The following is a 21,374-nucleotide window of genomic DNA, read 5'->3' as shown; positions in this document are numbered from 1 at the left end:
ACAAAAATACAGCTAATGCCTGCTGGAAAACCCTTTGATTTGTAATTGTTGATGAGAAGTCCCTTGACAAGCATTCTTGAAGGCTGTTGTTGTGGTGAAGGTGAACGCAGTCCCACCTGGAGGCTGAAGAGCCCACCCACACTTAAGCCTAGAAGCCCAAAGAAACAGGATGAGAGGGTAATTCTTTCACGTGGAATCTCATTTTCTCAATCATTACCAGGCAACTCCAAATTTTCCTTTGAGGGTCTTCACCCTCTGACATCAGCATTGTAGAAACCAGGAGAGAGGAAAAGAGGGAAGGAGCAGAAGTTTTCTAAACGGGGGAAAGGAAACGTTTGTCGTCCCCACAATGTGATAAACTTGTTACAGGGTTTATTAAAGAGAAAACCAGGATGTGAGCAGAACTTCCTTTTTTTCTCCTGCCTGAGAATGCACTGGAATTTATTGTGCCTGAGCTTTCAAATCTGTTCCTGAGCTGTCAGCAAGGAGGAGTTGCAGAGTCTCAGTGGAGCCCTGTGGCCACGTTGCCCTCTACAAGATAGACCCTGCGTTACTCCTCTTCAAAGCCCAGCCCTGATCAGCCACACAGCCATGAGCACCAGATAGGAGGTAAGCTCCCCACAGCTCCCAGTCATCGCAAAGGACATTACCATGCTGGAAATTAGGCAGACCTATCATTTGTTTGAGAACCACTTAAAAAATCCGCAGCACCAGTCCATGTCCTTTGTCTTGGCTTTGTCTTATCCTTTTAATTTAAGATTGTGGAGAAATGGATTTAGGGAAGAGATATCAGCTCCTCCTCCCTGGAGACACCAATATTGACTAACACTGAAAAAGCAAATAGTATCAGATAACCTACTAAAATAAAGCAGGGAAAGTCATTATACTTTTACTTTATTGATCCAGTTCCTGGCTACATGGGGGGAAAAAAAAACTTACATTGTTGAAGCTGGAAATCTCTAATGCTACAACAACATGTTGTTAAAAAGTGGTGCATTTATCTGCACACAGGAAACAAGACATTATACTGAGCAGGAGCTGTGTTAAATAGTCCAGGGATATGCGTAACACTAAACAAACAGTGCTGGGCTAGGCCAGAAGGGAAAATAACCTGGTGAGGATGGGACGTGTGCATTTAAAAAAATTGTCAGACAGGTTTTCTGAATAGACAAAAAATACACTTCAAAGGCTTTCTTTTGATTTTGTATTAATGACTTCCAAATACATTTCTATGATAGCAACATCCTTTAAATGGGTCTTGAGAAGAGGGTCCATGCCAGTCTTGTACTAACCTCATTCAATATTTGTGAGTAAATGAATGGTACCCATTAAGTTCACATATTTAACTTTGAAAATTGGACTAATTTATAAATCATTACTAGGGTAATTACTAGGGTAATGATTTATAAATGAAAAATTGCAAGGATTAATATTTTTCTAGTCTATACACATGCATACATATAGAAATATATGTATATACATATAGAAATATATGTATATACATATAGAAATATATGTATATACATATAGAAATATATGTATATACATATAGAAATATATGTATATACATATAGAAATATATGTATATACATATAGAAATATATGTATATACATATAGAAATATATGTATATACATATAGAAATATATGTATATACATATAGAAATATATGTATATACATATAGAAATATATGTATATACATATAGAAATATATGTATATACATATAGAAATATATGTATATACATATAGAAATATATGTATATACATATAGAAATATATGTATATACATATAGAAATATATGTATATACATATAGAAATATATGTATATACATATAGAAATATATGTATATACATATAGAAATATATGTATATACATATAGAAATATATGTATATACATATAGAAATATATGTATATACATATAGAAATATATGTATATACATATAGAAATATATGTATATACATATAGAAATATATGTATATACATATAGAAATATATGTATATACATATAGAAATATATGTATATACATATAGAAATATATGTATATACATATAGAAACATGTATATAAATATATGTACATATACAAACATGTATATACATATATAAATATATGTACATATACAAACATGTATATACATATATAAATATATGTACATATACAAACATGTATATACATATATAAATATATGTACATATACAAACATGTATATACATATATAAATATATGTACATATACAAACATGTATATACATATATAAATATATGTATATACATATACAAACATGTATATACATATACAAGCACATATATATGCATACATGTGTATATATACACACTAAATATACATTGAAGCAAACACATTTTTGTTTGACAACTTCCTGGTTGCACATTTGACATTTGCAAAGTAACACATTTACCAAGAAAAAGAATTTGGATTTAATTGCTTTGATAAAGTCACAGTTTCCTTTGTGGTATTTAAAAGATCATGTTAGTACAAAGGTTTTCACAGGTCAGCAGCTTCTCACTCATTCTTTTTCACGAGAACTTTCCCAATCAATCAATTAACTAACAAGCATGTATTAGGGGTCCCCAACTCCTGAACCATGAACCACTACCGGACAGGTGGCCTGTTAGGAACTGAGCTACCCAGCAGGAGGTGAGTGGGGAGAGAGCTTCATCTGTATTTACAGCCACTCTCCATCACTCATGTTACCGCCTGAGCTCCGCCTCCTGTCCCTGAGACCCTCCTCGACTTCCTGCCATGGAACAACACACGGGCTTGCAGCTGCGTCCCTCCTATTTCTTTCTTCCTTTCTGTGACAACGGACAAGTTGCCCTTATCCCTCTGAGGAAGCTGTCCACCTGCACCTCCTACCTAATCAGCAGGAGCATTAGATTCCCATACAAGAGCAAACCCTATTCGTGAACTGCACATGTGAGTGGTCTAGGTTGTGCACTCCTTATGAGAATCTAATGCCTGTTGATCTGTTGCTGTCTCCCATCACCCCCAGATGGGACTGTCTAGTTGCAGGAAAACAAGCTCAGGGCTCCCACTGATTCTACATGATGATGAGTTGTATGATTATTTCATTATATATATTACAAGGTAATAACAGTAGAAATAAAGTGCACAATAAATGTAATGCACTTGAATCATCCCGAAACCATCTCCCCTCCACTGTCTGTGGAAAAATTGTCTTCCACAAAACCAGTCCCTGGTGCCAAAAAGGTTGGGGACTGCTGTATTAAGGTGTGTGTTCTGTACTAAGAATTGTATTGAATACAAAGAATTAATGATATTGTCCTTGCCACCAAGAAACATAGTTGAGTAGGAGAGATAGTTATCTTTTCCAGTAGGAGAGAGAGGAGTTTGTGCTTCAAGTATCATGAAACATTCTATACTATGTGAGTGATAAAGGCAAGCACTGTCCTAGGCGTCTATGTGCAGCTGAAGTCACTGAGGAGTGAGTAGATGGTGTTCAAGACCTTGGAATAGGAGTAGATCTTGGAAACACGGCGAAGAGGCAGAACACAGAAGCAGAGCCAGGAGTGATGTGTGCCAGATGATTTTAATCAGTGGTACAGTCTGGGGAACCAATACTCTAGATTTTATCCCAGGACAGACCCAGAACATCAGACATAATTAGATCATGCCGTTTAGCCTTATCTGCAGAAAACAGCTTTTCCGGAACTGTGTGTTGGTGTTATGTCCTTGCTTGACTAAAGTGGAGGAAATCTTCTGGAAAAAGGTATTTAAAAAATCAGAACACTGCACTAGTCTTTTCAGTAAATGTTACAGGAAAAACTGGACATCCACACGTTTTTTAGAAAAAGAATATAGACACAGACGATACATCCTGTGTGAAAGTAATTCAAAATGGATCATAGACCCTAAATGTAAAAGCAAAACCATAAAAAATAGGAGAAAATCTAGATGACCTTGGGTTTGGTGATGACATTTTAGATATAACATCAAAGGCATGATCTATGAAAGAAGTAACTGAGAAGCTGAATTTCATTAAAACTAAAACTTGTACTTTGAGAAAGACACTGTCAAAAGAATGAGAAGACAAGCCACAGACTGGGAGAAAACATAGCAAAAGTCACATCTAATAAAGAATCATTATCCAAAATATACAAAGAATTCTTATAATTCAACTATAAGAGAATAAAAAACCTGGTTAAAAATGGACAAAATATCTGAACAGACACCTCACCAAAGAAAGCACACAGATGGCAAAGAAACATATGAAAAGATGCTCCTCCTCATATATCATCATGGAAATACATATAAAACAACAGTGAGTTCCCACTACACACTATTATATTATACCTGTTAGAATGGCCAAAATCCAGAGCACTGACAACATAAATTGCTGGTGAGGAGGTGGAGCAACAGGAACTCTCATTCACTGCTGCTGGGAATGCGAAATGGTGCAGCCACTTTGGAGACAGTTTGGCAGTTTCTCACCAAGCTAAATATACAGTTACCATGGGATCCAGCAATTGTGCCCCTTCCTATTTGACAGAGCAGGAGCATCGCCATCTTGGACAAACACTGCCATTTTAAGTTCCCCTAAATCCAGCCCCAAAACATCAGCCTAATGGCTAATGTCAGTATGACCAGAAACATTTCAACCCTTAGAAAACCCCTGCTCCGACCAGAAACATGCCAACCCCGAGATAACCCCAACTCCAACGAGAGACCTTCCAAACCTACAATAAAACTCTCCTTCACACAGAAACATTCTGAGCCTGCGATAAGCTCCCCCTCCCTAAAGCCCTTAAATACCCTTAGTCTGTAAGAGAGAGCACTCCTAACTGAAATTGGCCAGAAGCCCTTCTCAGGTTTATTCTCCAAAATAAAACTGTCTTTGACTATTGAGCCACTTTCTGTGTTTCTTCTTTCTTCAACTCTTACACTATTTACCCCAAGGAGTTGAAAATCTATGTCCATACAAAACCATGCACACCAATGTTTGTGGCAGCTTTATTCATAATTGCTAAACTTGGAAGCAATCAAGATGTCCTTCTGTAAGCGCATGGATAAATAAACTATGGAACATCCAGACAGTGGAATATGATTCAGTGCTAAAAAAGGAATGAACTATCAAGCCATGAAAAGACATGAAGGAAACTTAAATACATATTACTAAGTGAAAGAAGCTCATTTGAAAAAGCTATATGCCATATGAATCCAACTATATGACATTCTGGAAAAGGCAAAACTATGGAGAGAGTAAAAAGATCAGGGGTTGCCAGGAGCTGGTGTGTTAGTCTGTTCTCATGCTGCTAATAAAGACATACCTGAGACTGTGTAATTTATAAAGGACAGAGGTTTAACGGACTCGTGGTTCCACATTGCTGGGTAGGCCTCACCATCATGGCGTAAGGCAAAGGAGGAGCAAAGTCACGTCTTACATGGTGGCAGGCAAGAGAGAGCTTGTGCAGGGGAACTCCCATTTATAAAACAATCAGATCTCATAAGACTTGTTCACTACCATGAGAAGCCTGTTGGGGAAACTGCCCCCATGATTGAGTTATCTCTACCAGGCCTGCCCTTGATGCATGGGGATTATTGCAATTCAAGGTGAGATTTGGGTGGGAGCACAGCCAAACCATATCAGTTGGTGAGGAGGAGGGATGAATAGGGAGAGGATTTTCAGGGCAGTGAAACTACTGTGTGTGATACCGTAATGGGGATTACATGTCCTTAGACATCTGTCCAAACCCATAGGATTTACAACACCAAGAATGAATCATAGTGCAAACTGGCCTTTGGGTGATGGTGATGTGCCAATGTAGGTTCATTAATTGTAAAAAATGTGCCACCCTGGTAGGGACGTTGATAGTTGGAGGAGGCTGTGCATATGTGGAGGGAGGAGGTATAGGGAAAATCTCTGTACCCTCTTCTCAATTTTGCTGTGAACATAAAGCTGCTCTAAAAATAAGGTCTATTTTAAAATAATAATCATAAAAATATAGAGGCTGAACAAATCATTGATTGAAGGCCTTGAGGGCAGCAGCAACGGACAGAGCTGTAAACCTGTGGGCACAAGGTCTGTGTTTAATTCTCAAGCTGCCATTCACCAGCCTGCCAAGTTTTTAACCTCTCTGAGCCTGTTTGCCCATCTGTAAAAGGCGAATGAAAATCAATTCAAAGGAATTTTTTCTATGGATTAAACTACATAGAGGAGCTTTAATAAAGATTGGTTTAAAAACCACCTGGCTATGACTTCAATGTTGCAGCGCGGATGGGACCCTGTCCACCACGGGGCCTGGAGTCTCTCACTGGGAAGCCACGGCAGAAAGTCTTTAACTCCAGGACCAGAAAAATAAGCCTCTCTTCTGCAGTAACTTGTGCATTTTGTCGTGGTTGGCTAGACATTTCAACCACATAAACCCCTTGGCCATGGAGAAGTGCAAATCCAAAATGAAGGCCAGTAACTCACATGACGTGACAGTCTGCACCTCTGGGCACTCACTTTCCTTTACTCCCTCCCTCCACTCTCACATGCATTTTTCTGATCTTTGTCTCTTCCCTCAGATCTTATTGGCTGCACTCTTGCCAGCCTCCACAGTTGGTTCTTCAGCTTCAGTGGGACCTGCCATCTTCTGAGACCTTTGCTTTCTTCTTATTTCTGAGTTCCTTCCTATCCTGGTTTCCTTCCATTTCCAGCATAGCTTCCATCATCAGCCACTTCCACTACCCTCTGCACCTCTCCCTGGCCCTTTGTTTCCCTGTCACACAGGACCCCGTGATGGAGCCTTCTTTCTACCTGCTCCTGCCTGGAAGGCTAAGGGCGCTGCAGAAGAGCCTGGCTGTGCAGTCTGGTGGAGGCTTCCTCCTCAGTGCCTGCATCCACGCTCAGCTTGCTCTCCCTCCACAGTCCTTCAGCCATGCCCCAAGCCTCTCTCTCCCACCACAGGGCTCCAGCCATGCCCCGGGCCTCTCTCTCCCTCCACAGGCCTCCAGCCAGGCCTCGGCCCCCTCTTCCCCTCCACAGGGCTCCAGCCACACCCTGGGCCCCTTCTTTCCCTCCACAGGCCCCCAGCCATGCCCTGGGCCCCTCTCTCCCTCCACAGGCCTCCAGCTACATCCTGGGCCTCTCCTTCCCACCACAGGCCTCCAGCCACATCCTGGGCCTCTCCTTCCCCCCACAGGCCTCCAGCCACATCCTGGGCCTCTCCTTCCCCCCACAGGCCTCCAGCCACATCCTGGGCCTCTCCTTCCCCCCACAGGCCTCCAGCCACATCCTGGGCCTCTCCTTCCCTCCACAGGCCTCCAGCCACATCCTGGGCCTCTCCTTCCCGCCACAGGGCTCCAGCCAGGCCACAGTCTCCCTGCTCTTGGGTGACTGTCTTGATTTCTGTTTTCCAGAGTAAATAAAGGCCCCGAGCCCCCTCGACTTCCTGCCATGGAACAACACCCAGGCTTGCAGCTGCATCCCTCCTATTTCCTTCTTCCTTTCTGTGACGACAGACAAGGTGTCCCGCCCCCTCTGAGGAAGCCGTCCACCTGCACCTTCTGCCTCATCGAGAAGAGCCTCTCTTCTGAACTTCACATCTTTCCTCTCCCAGCATCTTTCCATTATCTTTTAAAATGTTCAAGTTAAAATGTTCTTTTTTTTTTTTTTTTTTTTGGCAGGGTCTCATTCTGTAGCCCAGGCTGGAGTGCAGTGGCGCCATCTTGACTCACTGCAGCCTCAAACTCCCTGGCTCAAGCAATCCTCCTGCCTCAGCCTCCCGAGTAGCTGGGACCACACGCATGCACCACCACACCGGGCTAATTTTTGTATTTTTTTAGAGATGGGGTTTTACCATGTTGCCCAGGATGGTCTCGAACTCCTGTGCTCAAAAGATCTTCCTGCCTCAGCCTCTCAAAGTGCTGGGATTACAGGCATGAGCCACCGTGCCCAGCCTCTATTTTTTTTTTTTTTTAAATCTCCCTCAACCCAGCCTCATCTTCTATCTACTTTCTGGAGTCTCTGCTCCACTTTGAAGTCACAATTTGCATGGGCTCATCTTGCTACATCCTTCTTAGTCTGCCACAATCTGGCCCCCATCCTAAATCCCCCAACATCTGCCCCTCCACCTCAATGAAACTTCTCTTGCCCAGGTTATTATTATTTTGTTTGTTTGTTTGTTTTGAGATGGAGTCTCACTCTGTTGCCCAGGCTGGAGTGCCGTGGAGCAGTCTCAGCTCACTGCAACCTCTGCATCCTAAGTTCAAGCGATTCTCCTGCCTCAGCCTTCTGAGTAGCTGGGATTACAGGTGCATGGTACCATACCCAGCTAATTTTTGTATTTTTAGTAGAGCTGGGTTTCACCACATTGGCCAAGCTGGTCTTGAATTCCTGACCTCAGGTGATCTGCCTGCCTCCACCTCCCAAAGTGCTGGGATTACAGGCATGAGCCTCTTGTCCAGGTTATAAACGACCACTTCATCACTTTCAGTCCTTGTCTTACCTTTCCTCTCAGTCAAATTTGTTAAACTTACTTTTCTTGTCAAAACATGATTTTCCCTTGGTTTCAGAGATAATACCCCTGCGTGGGATTTTAGCCCCCTAAGCCCCCCAGATGCTCATGTTTGGTAACCCATGTAGGCCTTCCTGCCTCTCTGTCCATCTGTTAAATATTGACCTCCTCCAGGGCCTATCTATTAATAAGTAACTCTTTTCATCTCACACACTCAGAACTCATCAATACCAGAGCTTCAGGGACCATCCCAGCTCTCTCATGAACCCCACACTCTCGCTCCAGCTGCCGACCAGTTACTTCTGGTGGGATGTCCCACAGACCCCTCAACTGCACAAGTGCAATATCTATTCATCCCTTCTCTTCCCCAAACCTGCCCTTCTTTTCATGTTCCATATCTCAGCAAATGGCACCACCAGTTAATCTGCCTAAGCCAGAGACCTGGAAGTCATTCATGGTTGCTGTGTCTACTTCAGCACCCTCATCCAATTGACCATCAAGCCTGCCTGTCCTATCTCTGGACCATGTTTTAATCCATTCTCTTGTCCCCAGGTCCACTGCTCTTAGCTCCATGCAAGCAAGACTCCTGGTCTCCCCCCAACACCCCGGCTTTCCTCCCATCTCTCCATGATCACACTGGCCAGCAGGACCTTTATGAAATACAGAGCTAGTCATGCTGTTTCCTTGCTTAAAATACTCCAGTGGCTTTATGTTGCCCTTAGGACAGGAACCACTCCCTTTCCCATGGCCTGCAAACCTTTCATGGTCCATGTCCTGATTCCAGGCTCAGCCGTGGACCCCCGGCCTTAGGACGCACAATTTCCCCTGCTAGGCACAGCCTCTCCTTCTCTGTAGCCCATCTTTGTGAGTTGAAAGGGATGTTGCTGAGCTAAACCTTCCTCCTGCAGGATCTGTTCTATGAAACTGTATGATGATCACAGAGGAAGTTTGATGATGAGGCTCCTAAAGAAGCAGATGCCTTGTAAGCTCTCTGTCACTAAGGGAAGGATAACACCTCAGATGTCCTTTCTTCCTGGGGATTTAAACTGGTTATCATTGTAAGGATAATGCAAAGAAAAATGAACCTATTTGGGATGGTCAGATGAGTGATGCCTATTTGTGAAAATAAACACAGCCTGGGGGTGATTTGTCATGGACATCTGGTACAGACAAGAGGAAAAAAAGGAAAGGGGGAGAAAAGATGTCTGGAGAGAAGAAGGGGAAGGAGGGGAAGAGAGCAACCACCAGCTGAGGACCAGAGCCATTCCCTTCCCCCTAGCAAGGATCAGAAACAAGGCTCAAGTGCCCTGTCCATCCAGGGAGACTGAACCCACTGCCTCTGAGTAACATGTTCTCAGGGCAAAGAGTTTAAAAGAAAGAGGAGGAGATGAAGAAGAAAGAAGTGGAGAAGGAAGAAGAGGAGAGGGAGAAGGAGGGGGAAGAGCAGGAGGAAGAGGAGGAGGGGAAAGAGCAGGAGGAAGAGAAGGAGGGGGAAGAGCAGGAGGAAGAGGAGGAGGGGAAAGAGGAGGAGAACAAAGAGGAAAAGAAGGAGACAAAAAAGGAGAGGAAGGAGGAAGAAGAGCAGGATGAGGAGAAGGAGGAGGTGGAGGCGGAAGAAGAGGAAGAGGTGGAGGAAGAGAAAGGTGGAGGAGGAGGAAGAAGAGGAGGAGGAGGAAGAGGAGGAGGAGGAAGAGGAAGAGGTGGAGGAGGAGGAGGAGGAAGAGGAAGAGGTGGAGGAGGAGGAGGTGGAAAAGGTGGAGGAGGAGGAGGAAAAGGGAGGAAGAGGAGGAAGATGAGGAGGCAAATGAGGAAGAGGAGGAGGCCTGTATTGGTAACTTCCTGAAATTTTTACTTGTTATACTGAAATCATTTTCCCAATAAATTTAAGTACCTTGATTCACCATAGGTAAGAATCAGACTAAGAATGATAAAAAGGAAGAAGTGGCCTAAAAAACACAGACCGAAGGCCATCTTGATGGCAAATGCCACTGCCCCTGTAGGCAAACGCAGCAGGACCACTGCGCCCTTCGTGCCTGGCACATACGCATCACCTTATGCCGGGGCCAGTTGGAGGGGCTCTGGTGGCTTCTTATCAAGGAGCCGCTAGTCTGACAAGCATGTTCTGCATGGCGTGGGTTCCGTGGCTCACTCTCAGAGCTTCTGTCTTTTGGAATCCCTGCAAGGGTCTTAAGGGCAGTTTCTACTCGAGTAGTTGTGAGAGCGCCAGGCAAGTCCATTTGCCTTTCTTCTCCTCTTCCCTTCCCTTCCCCAACTCTGCCCCCTCCCCCCTGCTACTCCTAATCCAATCTCTCACTACCCTATGGTGTTAGAAATCACAGTTCATAGATCAAAATGTATAAAAATAAATTATTTTAAAATCCATATTTTTCAGCAGCTTTTAAACTAGCCTTTTAGTACGTGGAATCTTATGAATATGTGAACTTTGACCTCATTCCAGTGCAGACGTATCACCACTATAACTTTGAATTACAGTATGTGGTTCTCTCTCAAACAATTATATTCACAAACCCCTTTTTTTAGAAAAATTTTATCATCTGTTCAAAATAGGTTATTCTGCATCCGGTTTATTATCTTAAGGCCCTATGTGCAAGATAATCTTTATATGCAGATGAAATATTAGCAAGAAATGCAAGTTTGCTGAGATGTTATTAAAAAGTCACATTATACTCTGAGACCTGAAAAAAAAAGAAAAAAAAATTAAAAGCCACGTTCAGAAAAATAATCACTATAAATTAATCAGATATAGCTACCTCTAAATTATACAAAATTTAAATGATTGAAATTATACCACATAAGTTAAATAGACTCTTTAGCAGCATAATAGAAAGATCTAGGTCATTACCTTTAAATTTACTCATAATTCTTGTTGTCTGAATCAGCTAGAGCATCAATTGTTCCACCTATATGACAATGTGATAAGTATGATAACTTTTCTATCTTGCACACATGAAGATTGCAAACATCAAATGATATTTATGTAAATGTATCATTTTGTTATTTGTAGAAAGTTCTCAGAATTAATAACTGATCAGAATTAGCAAGTGCATGGCAAACACTCACTTTCCTTTTCCTGAGGTATGATTTTGGATAGTCTGAACAGAACTGGGAGGCTGTTGTATTAGAACAAGTCACTTGGCTGGTGAGAAAACTTAGCCGATGATTTAGCATGTAGTTCAGCTTTGGTTTTCATTCATGCGTTCATTCAAGTATTCACTTAAACTTGTTCTGTATATCAGGCACTGTGCTAGGTACCAGGCTGTAGAAGAGTAAAAAGGAATATAGATAACTCTTCCAGTAATTTTGACCGGTGTAGTAGAAATAATTGATTGCCAACAAAAACCCATCTCCCCTTATTAATAGTAGTAATGTTAGGCTGTGCACATGTTGCCCAGCTAGTGACTGAATTTCCTAGCCTCCCTCATAGCTCACTATGGATGTATGACTATTCTTGCCAGTAAAATGTGAGTAGAAGTGATATGATATGAGCCGTCATAGGTTTAGGGCTTCCTACCTAAGCTGTGTGTTCATTTTCCTTCCTGTGAGCTTGAATACGGAAGCACCTTATGGTCCAGCTTGAACCATGCACGTAGCAACACTCGAGCAGAAATTGGAAACCTATGACCTTTGGGTCAAATCCAACTCACTGATTGTTTTTGTAAAGATTAGTGAATTATCTCTGACTGCTTTTGTGCTACAACAGCAAAGTTGAGTAGTTGTTGTGAGAGGGATCATATGACCTACAAAACCAGAAAATATTACTATCTGGCTCCTGATAACAAAAGTTTCCTAACGCCTTTGTTAGAGGATGGCAAAGTAGCAGAAAATATGAAACTGGATCCCCGAATGACCACTTGGAGCAGAGTGTCCTCAGCAATCTGAACCAGTGACCTTGGGATGATTATATGAGGGAAAAATAAACTCCTATGTCTTTTAAACCAGTATTTTTTACAGTCCCTTTGGCCTCTTCAAGAAAATTCAGTTGCTCATGCTGGTGATATATACAATAGAATTCTGCACGTATTTGGAGATTTGTAAGTGTCCCAGGAAATAAACCAAACTCAAATCCATTTGGCACTGATCTCTAATCTTGCTGAGGTAAAACAATTTAAAATTCCAGTTTAGGTAAGATTATAACAATGAAAAATTAGAGGGGTATGGTCAATAATAGAACACAAATTTTTTATTTTATTCTACTTAAATAGCAGAATTACATGATTTTTTCCCTTTATTTTGATACTCTAAGTCCTAGTTTGTACAATGAGAAGTGAAAACAAATTATCTTAATTTTAGTTCTCCTTCCTCATTAATTACCTAATTTTTCCATTCTTCTGAAAATTACTGTTTTAAAACACTTAGTGTCAGCTCAAACTTGTAGACATTTTCAAAAAATGAATAATTTTAAAATGTAAAATGAACATCATCAACACATCAATAATATAGACAGAACACTAACAAACTGTATTAAAGCTTTTGTGATTAGGTTCTCAGTTGAATTTTCTGAGGCTTTTATTTTTTTGTTAACTTAGAAGAACTCACCCAGAATGAAATGTATTTACTTTATTTAGAGACCCTGTAATTCTGAGCATGTATTTCCTTATGAGTGGGCATTTCCTAACCTAGCACTAAGCAAAGAGAAAGGTGACTTGCAAATTTCTTCTTCCACATTTCCAGGACTCTTCACTTTTTTGTTTAGGCCTGCCTTCAAGCATCTATCAACCCCTGCCTTGTGTTTTATGGATTTTTTTTTAAGGCTGCAGGGGAATTGCTATCTTCATCCATGTCAACCAGAAGAATCAGAACAGGAGAGAGTGGTCCTGGGCACAGCAAAGGGGCAGGAGCCAGGATTTAGGATTCCCTTAAGAGCTGTGAGGCGTTCTTCTGTGAAGTTCATGGGATGAGTAATGAGGATATAGGAGAGTCACTAAGAGCTAGAAGCTGAGAGGACCCAGAGGACTGAGTTCTTGGTGAAGCTACAGGATTTTTTTAAGAAAACAAAACAAAAGTGGATCTGAAGTTTGGATTGTTGAAATGTCAGGACCTAGAGACAGTGTATATTATGGAAAATAACTCTAGAATTTGCATGCACTGAAGGTTTAGAAACAGTAGTCTAACAAAAAGTGAGCCCTGGAAAACCTGCCTGGAAGCTTCCTTTGCAGGAAAAGCACACAGTTTGGACTTGCATTTTCTATTTGGCAGCTTAAACAAATGTCTCCAATGGCCAGGTCTTGTAGTTCCTACATCTCCCACCCAAGTCTTTGACTCTACGCCATACAAACAAGCCACGGAGAAAAGCTTCCTTAGTCTTTGGGGTCAGAGTAAGGAGTAGCAGGATTCAGAGGTGTTCTCCCACATGGTTTGGACAGGAGCAAGAGCCAACGCTGTGATTTGTGTATTTTCAAGACATCATTCTGGCTACTGTTGACAAGGTCCAGGCATCACCTTTAGATAGATGGGACCCATCTTCAATCACATGATATAGTCGGTTCCTCAGGAATTGAGGTGAGACCACAGAAAATCATGGCTGGTGGGCAAGACGATGGAGGATATAGAAACTGCTGCTTTATCAAGAGTTGAAGGTGACAGTCAGCCAGGAAGTGCTCAGAAGACGCAAGTCCCCTGAGCCGCGGGAGCACTGCATTGGGACACTGCCACGGTGCTGGGATGGTGGGAAGAAGCAGCTGCCTGTGAAGGCTGGGACATTGCTCTGGGGGATGCAGAGGTGCAGCTGAGGAAGCTGCACACCACTGCCAGTCCACCAGCACAGCTCCACGGTGGGCTGCGCCTCTAGAGTGAGGCAAATGGTCACTGTGGGCAGCGCCCGACTGGAAGGAGATGCAGATGTGACTCCATTCCACCGACTCCACTCCACTCCTCCTCCAGAACTTGACCCTTGTGGACTGCAGCAACCCTAAGCTACCTCTCAGGCAGCCAGGATTCTGATCTGGAGTGGGGCGATTTTTTTTTTTTTTTTTTTTTGAGATGGAGTCTCGCTCTGTCACCCAGGCTGGAGTGCAGTGGTGCAATCTCGGCTCACTGCAAGCTCCGCCTCCCGGGTTCAAGTGATTCTCCTGCCTCAGCCTCCCGAGTAGCTGGGACTACAGGCGTGTGGCACTACACCCGGCTAATTTTCGTATTTTTAGTAGAGACAGGTTTTTGCCATGTTGGCCAGGTTGATCTTGAACTCCTGACCTCAAGTGATCCACCTGCCTCGGCCTCCCAAAATGCTGAGATTACAGGTGTGAGCCACCGTGCCCAGCCGATTCTTATTTCCATTCTGCAGCGTTTCATGAGAGTTCTCCTGCTGCACCGCAGGGAGAGGCGGGACACTGGCTCCACAGCCAACCCCTCTGCACCCCGGATTCATGGGCTTATCCAGCAGGCACAGGTAGCCCCCCACAGCCCATTGCCCACCCGGAGGCTTTTTTCCAGTAGAGAGATGAGAGCGTGTGTTCTGCCCACGTACGGACTAGCAGTTTCCACATTTCCTGAGCTGCAGGGCACCGTGCTGGCTGCTCTGGGGCATTAAAAAAATTAAGAGACCGGCCGGGCGTGGTGGCTCACGCCTGTAATCCCAGCACTTTGGGAGGCTGAGGCGGGTGGATCACGAGGTCAGGAGATCGAGATCATCCTGACTAACACGGTGAAACCCTGTCTCCACTTAAAAAAAAAAAAAAAAAAAAAAAATTAGCCAGACATGGCGGCCTGCGCCTGTAGTCCCAGCTACTCGGGAGGCTGAGGCAGGGAGAATCGCTTGAACCCGGGAGGCGGAGGTTGCAGTAAGCCGAGATCACGCCACTGCACTCCAGCCTGGACAACAGAGCAAGACTCCATCTCAAAAAAAAAAAAAAAAAAAAAAAAATTGAGAGATGACATGACTCCTGCCATTAAATAATTTACGATCTAGTGAGAGGTCTACAAGCAGTGCTGAGCGATGGTGCAGGAGCTTGTTCTTGCTCGCGCTAGAAGCTCCTTACTGTGCGCTGCAAAGAGAAGGGTCTTGCCCTGGGGGAGGAATTTAGAACATTGTGAACCAAGGATAGATCATAAATGAGGCTAATGGGTAACTTCCCAGAGAAAATATGGATTCGAGCTGAGCAGAAGCTGAAATCTTGGCCCAGCATTAGCAAAACTGAAATCACACTTTGGAGATGCATTACTTTTTAAAAATTATTTACTGATTTAATGCATCCACTGAATTTATAATTTAAAACTAATTATAAATTGTATAATTATATTTTTATAATTTATATTTATATTTTAAATGTTTTATATTTCTATTTTATATCTTTATACATTTTTATTTAAAAACTTTTTATAACTTGTTTAATTTATTATAATTATATAATTTTATTTTTATTGACGGGGTCTTGTTCTGTCTCCCAGGCTGGAGTATAGTGGCACAATCATAACTCACTGAAGCTTCAAACTCCTGGGTTCAAGCTATCCTCCTACCTCCACCTTCTGAGTAGCTAGGATTACAGGTACATGTCACCATGTCTGGCTAATTTTTAAGATTTTTGTAGAGATGGGAGTCTCACTACGTTGCCCAGGCTGGTCTTGAACTCCTGACCTCAACCTATCCTCCTGCGTTGGCCTCGCAAAGTGCTTGGGATTACAGATGTGAGCCACTGTGCCCAGCCAGCATGACTTTATTAAACAGTTCTGAGTTGAGCTGCTGTTCTTACCAGCAGGGCTGCATGATGGCTACGCATGTGGATGGTCACGGTCCCAGGGCAGGAGTCAACAGGGAGCTTCTTCTTATTATTATTATTATAGATTCAGGGGATGCATGTGCAGGTGGGTCACATGGGTGTATTTGTGTATTGCTGGGGTCCGGGCTTTTAGTGAACTGATCACCCTAATAGTGAACATAGTACCTGGTAGGCGATTTGTCCAGCTCTTGCCGGCCTCCTTCCTCCTCTTTTGGAGTCCCCCGTGTCTATTGCTTCCATCTTTATGGCCATGTGTGTCCCCTGTTTAGCTCCCACTTATAAGTGAGAACATGCAGTATTTGATTTTCTTCAAGAGGAAGTTTCTATGGGGTTAAACCAACTCTGCTTCCACAGGCCTAGAGCCAACTGCCCTCTCCGTTTTCTGTTTGCAATCCACTGAGAGTGGTGACAAGGGGAAAGAGGCCTGGGAAATTTGAGGTGGTGCTTTGGTATTTTTCCGAGTGAATAAAATGATGACTAGCCATGCAAATGTATCACAAAGAGAAGAGAGAGGCACAAGCCTTGGTGAATCTTTTTCCCTCCTTTTCAACTTTCTTTTGTTGTCACAACTATTTCAACTTACTTTCCAAGCATTTAATAGAGTCTTTTGAGAAAACAAGCAGGTCAAAGACTTGAAGAAACATATGCCAATACCACTTAGCAAATTTCCCACCCAGAAATCCACTTCCAACCCAACCATCTGCTGCTCTGTCAGCCCAAGTATTTATAGCCTGGTTCTTTGTCCCCATTACCAGGCCTTGCTTCCAGTACAGTGATTCCAGCTTTGTCTTCCTCCACTTCGAAAGAAAGAACCAGACAGTTTTCTTCCGTTCCAGACATTATGGCAAAGTTACTCTCAATCTTAAAAAGGTACGTGTTATCTCTGATCAAGAATTTGCCGCCTTTTCCGCCTCCATGGAGCAAAAATCACTTCTTGACTTCTCTCTTGTCATTCCAAGAGACGCTCTCAGATGGATTTGGTAATCAGAGTTAAGAACAGTGTCTATTAAGCCACTGGCATTCAGTCCTATTTTTAAAAGGCTGCATTTTATTCACAACTTGGGAAATAATAATATTGACCTAGAAAATCACAAGACTCAGAACAAGAGATTCGAACACCCATGACAACAAAGGCAATCAGATCTATTCATCCTGGCCCAACTGGGAGGCTCTCATCTCTAAAAGGACCTCATCCCCCTCCATTTAGGCCTGACCCGAGGACCACAAGTCTGTGGTCCTTTGTAGAAAAACTTCCTGGCAACATCAATGTCTCCATTCACATCACAGACCAGCTGGTGGATTCAAGACCCTTGACAAGGAGTTGGCTTCCAGATCCAGGCATCTTTCTGCTGGAATCCTAAAGAGGCCAAGTTCCACCATTCTCATGACACCCATTCTTCATCATTTGATCAAAGGGAAACTTGACAAGTAGCATTCCCCATCGCCCCCACCAATGCTCCCCACTGTTCCCCTAATCCTAATACAAAGTGAAACCAGTAGCACCTTAGGAATGTAGAAACACACTTGCAGGTATCCCACACCTAGGTCAAACTCATATAACCTTGCAGACCAATTTTCTAGTGTTTGGGGCTTTAAAGGAACAGTTCCCCTTCCTTCCTCACCACCAAGACAAGAAAGCAAACAGGAACTCCATATTTACAGGTCAAGGTACCGGAAGGCCCCACAGCCAGGAAGGCTGGCAAGGTGGCTGCGGATTTTCAGGTGGGGACATAGACGTTGGTATCCACCTGCTTGGGAGAGACAGGTGCACAGGAGGGGGAGCCCCCCAGGCCTGAGAGTGCAGACAGTGGGCCCCAGAGAGTAGTGCGTAGAGGCCCCTGGGCCCCAGGAGCACTCAGGCCTATGCTTGGGGTCAGGACACAGAAACTTGAGGGGTCTTGGGTCGTCCTTCTCCAGCTGGCCCACGCAGTCATAGGAAGCAGGCTCTCTGAGGTGAAGGGACCCCAGAAATGATGGATGTGGTGCTGGGGGCATGGAAACCCATAGAGGGTCACGGGGTGAACCCCAAAATGCTGGGCAGACCTAGGACCCCACAACAAGAGTCCACAGCACAGTGCATAACAAGCCTGAAAGATGTCCTTTCCCTCTATCCCAGCCATCCTACTTTGGGAACGCGTGCCAAGCAAAAGAGACATGGTTATTTATGACATTTCAATAACTCACAGCAAGTCATGGCATACCGAAAAGTGTAAAAATGTTTTAGTATAATTGTTATTGATGTGGAGGAAAACCGCAGTATGATATTGTATGATCAAAGTGGCACACCCTGGACTACAAAGCATGAAGCCAGTGATGGACTTAGACAAAAAAGGCTGGAAAAAAATGTCACATGAGCCTCCCAGTAATCCAGAAGCTCTGGTTTGCCTCAATTATAAAGGATTTGGGGGTTATAGTCTGTGTTTGCTGAAGTTTCTACAGTGAATTTCACTTATGACTGGAAAACAGGATGTTCAAACCCATTCTGCTCCTATCATCACTCAATGTCATCAAAACTTATGACTTGTAAAAACTGACTTTCTGTTACTAAGGAAACTTGGTGTTCATTATTGAATTTATACACAAGGACTTCAGTGTAGACCAGGCAGAGGTGTGGAACTACAGAATATCATGTGCTGAGCACCCCAAATCACCCTCGATCCCATGACATTGGATGTGAACCTTTAGGGGGATCGACCAAGGCAGCTTTATAAGAAAACATGCTGGCTGGGCGTGGTGGCTCACGCCTGTAATCCCAGCACTTTGGGAGGCAGATCACCTGAGGTCAGGAGTTCAAGACCAGCCTGGCCAACATGGTGAAACCCCATATCTACAAAAAAAAAAAAAAAAAAAAAAATTAGCCGGGTGTGGTGGCACACACATCCGTAATCCCAGCTACTTGGGAGGCTGAGGCAGGAGAATTGCTTGAACCTGGGAGGCGGAGGTTGCAGTGAGTTGGGATCGCACCACTGCACTCAAGCCTGAGTGACAGAGTGAGACTCCGTCTCAAAAAAAACAAAAAACAAAAAACATGCTTACGGGTCCCATTTGTGATTTACATTGTTTAAATCAGAATGTTACTGAAATATGAGCAGCATAAACTTACTATTCCTGTGGTACATCAACAAGGATAAAGACAAAGTACATTTATGAATTAACTACAAGGAAAATGAAAATGAACCAGAAAACCTAGTTAGAATTCCAGCTCTGCCACTGCTGGTTGGTGACCTTCTGCACGTGGTTAATCCTCTCTCAGCCTGTTTCTCTCTGGGTAAAATGCCCTTAATGAGAGTACTGACATGTCTTTTTTGAAGGTTAAATGATATGATGTTTGGTGGACTCATTATTCATCATTGTTCTGGGGAACGTCAAATGCTGGACGCCAGGAGAGGGAGGGTTTCTCAGCCTCTCCATTCAGAAAGAGCCTGAATTGCTGCACTGAGCCGGATAAAACCTTCACATAATTCTGAGTATTGTTTAATCTTTAATCAACGTGAAACTACGTGTGCCGAGGGAAGCCGAAGCCACTTTCTTTCTTTGACCTCGTGTTTATGTTGTCCTACTTTGACATGGTTTGGAATCCATAGTTTTAGCCTCTTTCCTCTTTGTACAGAAGTTCCCATAGAGGTTGCAAATTGTTATTTAAGTAATGTCTGCTGAGGAGGAAATCGGAGGAATGGGAGGAATAAGGCAAATTACTTGGCATACATTTTACGAGGAGCTTCCTGATGGAGCTAAGAACATGGCTGTGGTCAAAGCTGTGAAGTCTGGGGAAGATCACTGACCTCTGTTGGCCTGCTGAGGCCACTGAGCTCAGGCAAGCAGCCTGTCTTTACCCTCACGCCCCAGGCTCAGTGCTCCAGCCGAGATCTCAGGGTCCTGCTCAGTGCCACCAAATCTATCAAGAGTAAGTTTTGTGCAATCTTTTGCTCCGTTTTATGGAAGAAACAACAAAAAGGAACTCATGGGTCAGAAGGGATTTCCAGCATTTTTAAAAAAGTGTACAAATCCATGCAAATATAACAAAGAAAGATAAGAAGAACATTGGGGAAAAATAAAGAAAAAGATACGAGTTAAGGAATTCAAAAAGGATGAAAAACCAGAAAAAGCTAAAAAAAAAAAAGAAAAAATGGAAAGAACACCTGCCTTTTGGACTTTGGGGGCTTAAAAGTGTGTTTCAGACCAGGTCCTTGGTTTGATGTTGACACAAACTTGTGAATTTAGTCCAGCAGAAATTATCTTCATGATCTCCATCTCTGTGATGTAGGGAGATTAAGTCATTTGGCCAAAGTCAACCCACACACTCACTCACATGCACACAAAATGCCGGCAGGAGTGAGACCTGAAGCTGGGCGTCTCAACTGCCAATCCGCTTTACTACGACAAGGAGCTGGCTTGCAAGGAAAGAGAGAAAAGAGTTTCTGAAAGTCCCTGGGGGCTGTGCCTGAGCCTGTACAAGTTTATAATCTCTGGCTGGCAGGGACATACAGGTTAATGCTGTATTACAGATTTCTTCCTCAGCTTATCAAAATCCTTGGGTCCTTCTAAATAAGCACATGCTAATTTATACACCAAAGCTTCCTCTGCTGCGTCTGCTCTGCATCAACTCTTTGCAATGTGCCCTGAGATTTGCTTTAAAGCCACAGATCAGCAATTTCATTGTGTGAACATTCATTTATTTGCTCAACAAATATTTATTGGGTTCCTAACATATGCCAGACATTGTGCTAGGTCCCCAGTATATAATGAGGAAACAAGACAGATTCACTCCCCATTGTGATTTAGGGGGATTGAGAGTGCTGTCATGCAGAGAAACTCTCCAAGGCAGTGGTGGGACGGGCCCTTCCTGAGCCAGCTTCTCTCCTTGCTATTGCTCCTGTTGCCTTGCCATGGCAGGATCTCCACCCAGCCTCCCAGACTCTCCTGCACAGCGGCCCATTGAATCCTGCCTTCCTGTAGTAAGAACTTACGGTAGCTTGCTAATGGGGTGACACCCTTGCCTCTTGTGTGTGGACAGTGCAGTGGTTGTTTGCAGCAGGAAGTTTGCAATAGGCCCCCTCCTTGCTCCTGCATCCAAATTCAGGAGCTCTTTGGCTATCCAGTCAGGCGATTGGAAGAGACTGAGTCCCCCACACTATCCCCTAAACGATGTCCCACCAGAG

At 43.3% G+C, this 21,374-nt stretch overlaps 1 long non-coding RNA gene across 3 annotated transcripts in view; it reads left to right on the top strand.

The window, feature by feature from the left end:
* The first annotated feature begins 200 nt into the window (after positions 1-200).
* LOC134807129 (uncharacterized) overlaps positions 201-21,374 on the top strand; it is a 76,979-nt gene continuing 55,805 nt past the window's right edge. The window contains exon 1 of one of the 3 annotated variants that reach the window (XR_010146783.1): positions 201-609. This is a non-coding gene — a long non-coding RNA (uncharacterized LOC134807129). The remainder of the gene's footprint in view (positions 610-21,374) is intronic. The other 2 variants (XR_010146785.1, XR_010146787.1) reach the window with 2 other exon arrangements.

Source organism: Pan troglodytes, chromosome 8, assembly GCF_028858775.2.
Source record: "Pan troglodytes isolate AG18354 chromosome 8, NHGRI_mPanTro3-v2.0_pri, whole genome shotgun sequence".
In the NCBI taxonomy this organism is placed as follows: Eukaryota; Metazoa; Chordata; class Mammalia; order Primates; family Hominidae; genus Pan; species Pan troglodytes.
The sequence above is the reverse complement of the archived record's forward strand: the minus strand, read 5'-3'. Positions and strand labels throughout refer to the sequence as shown.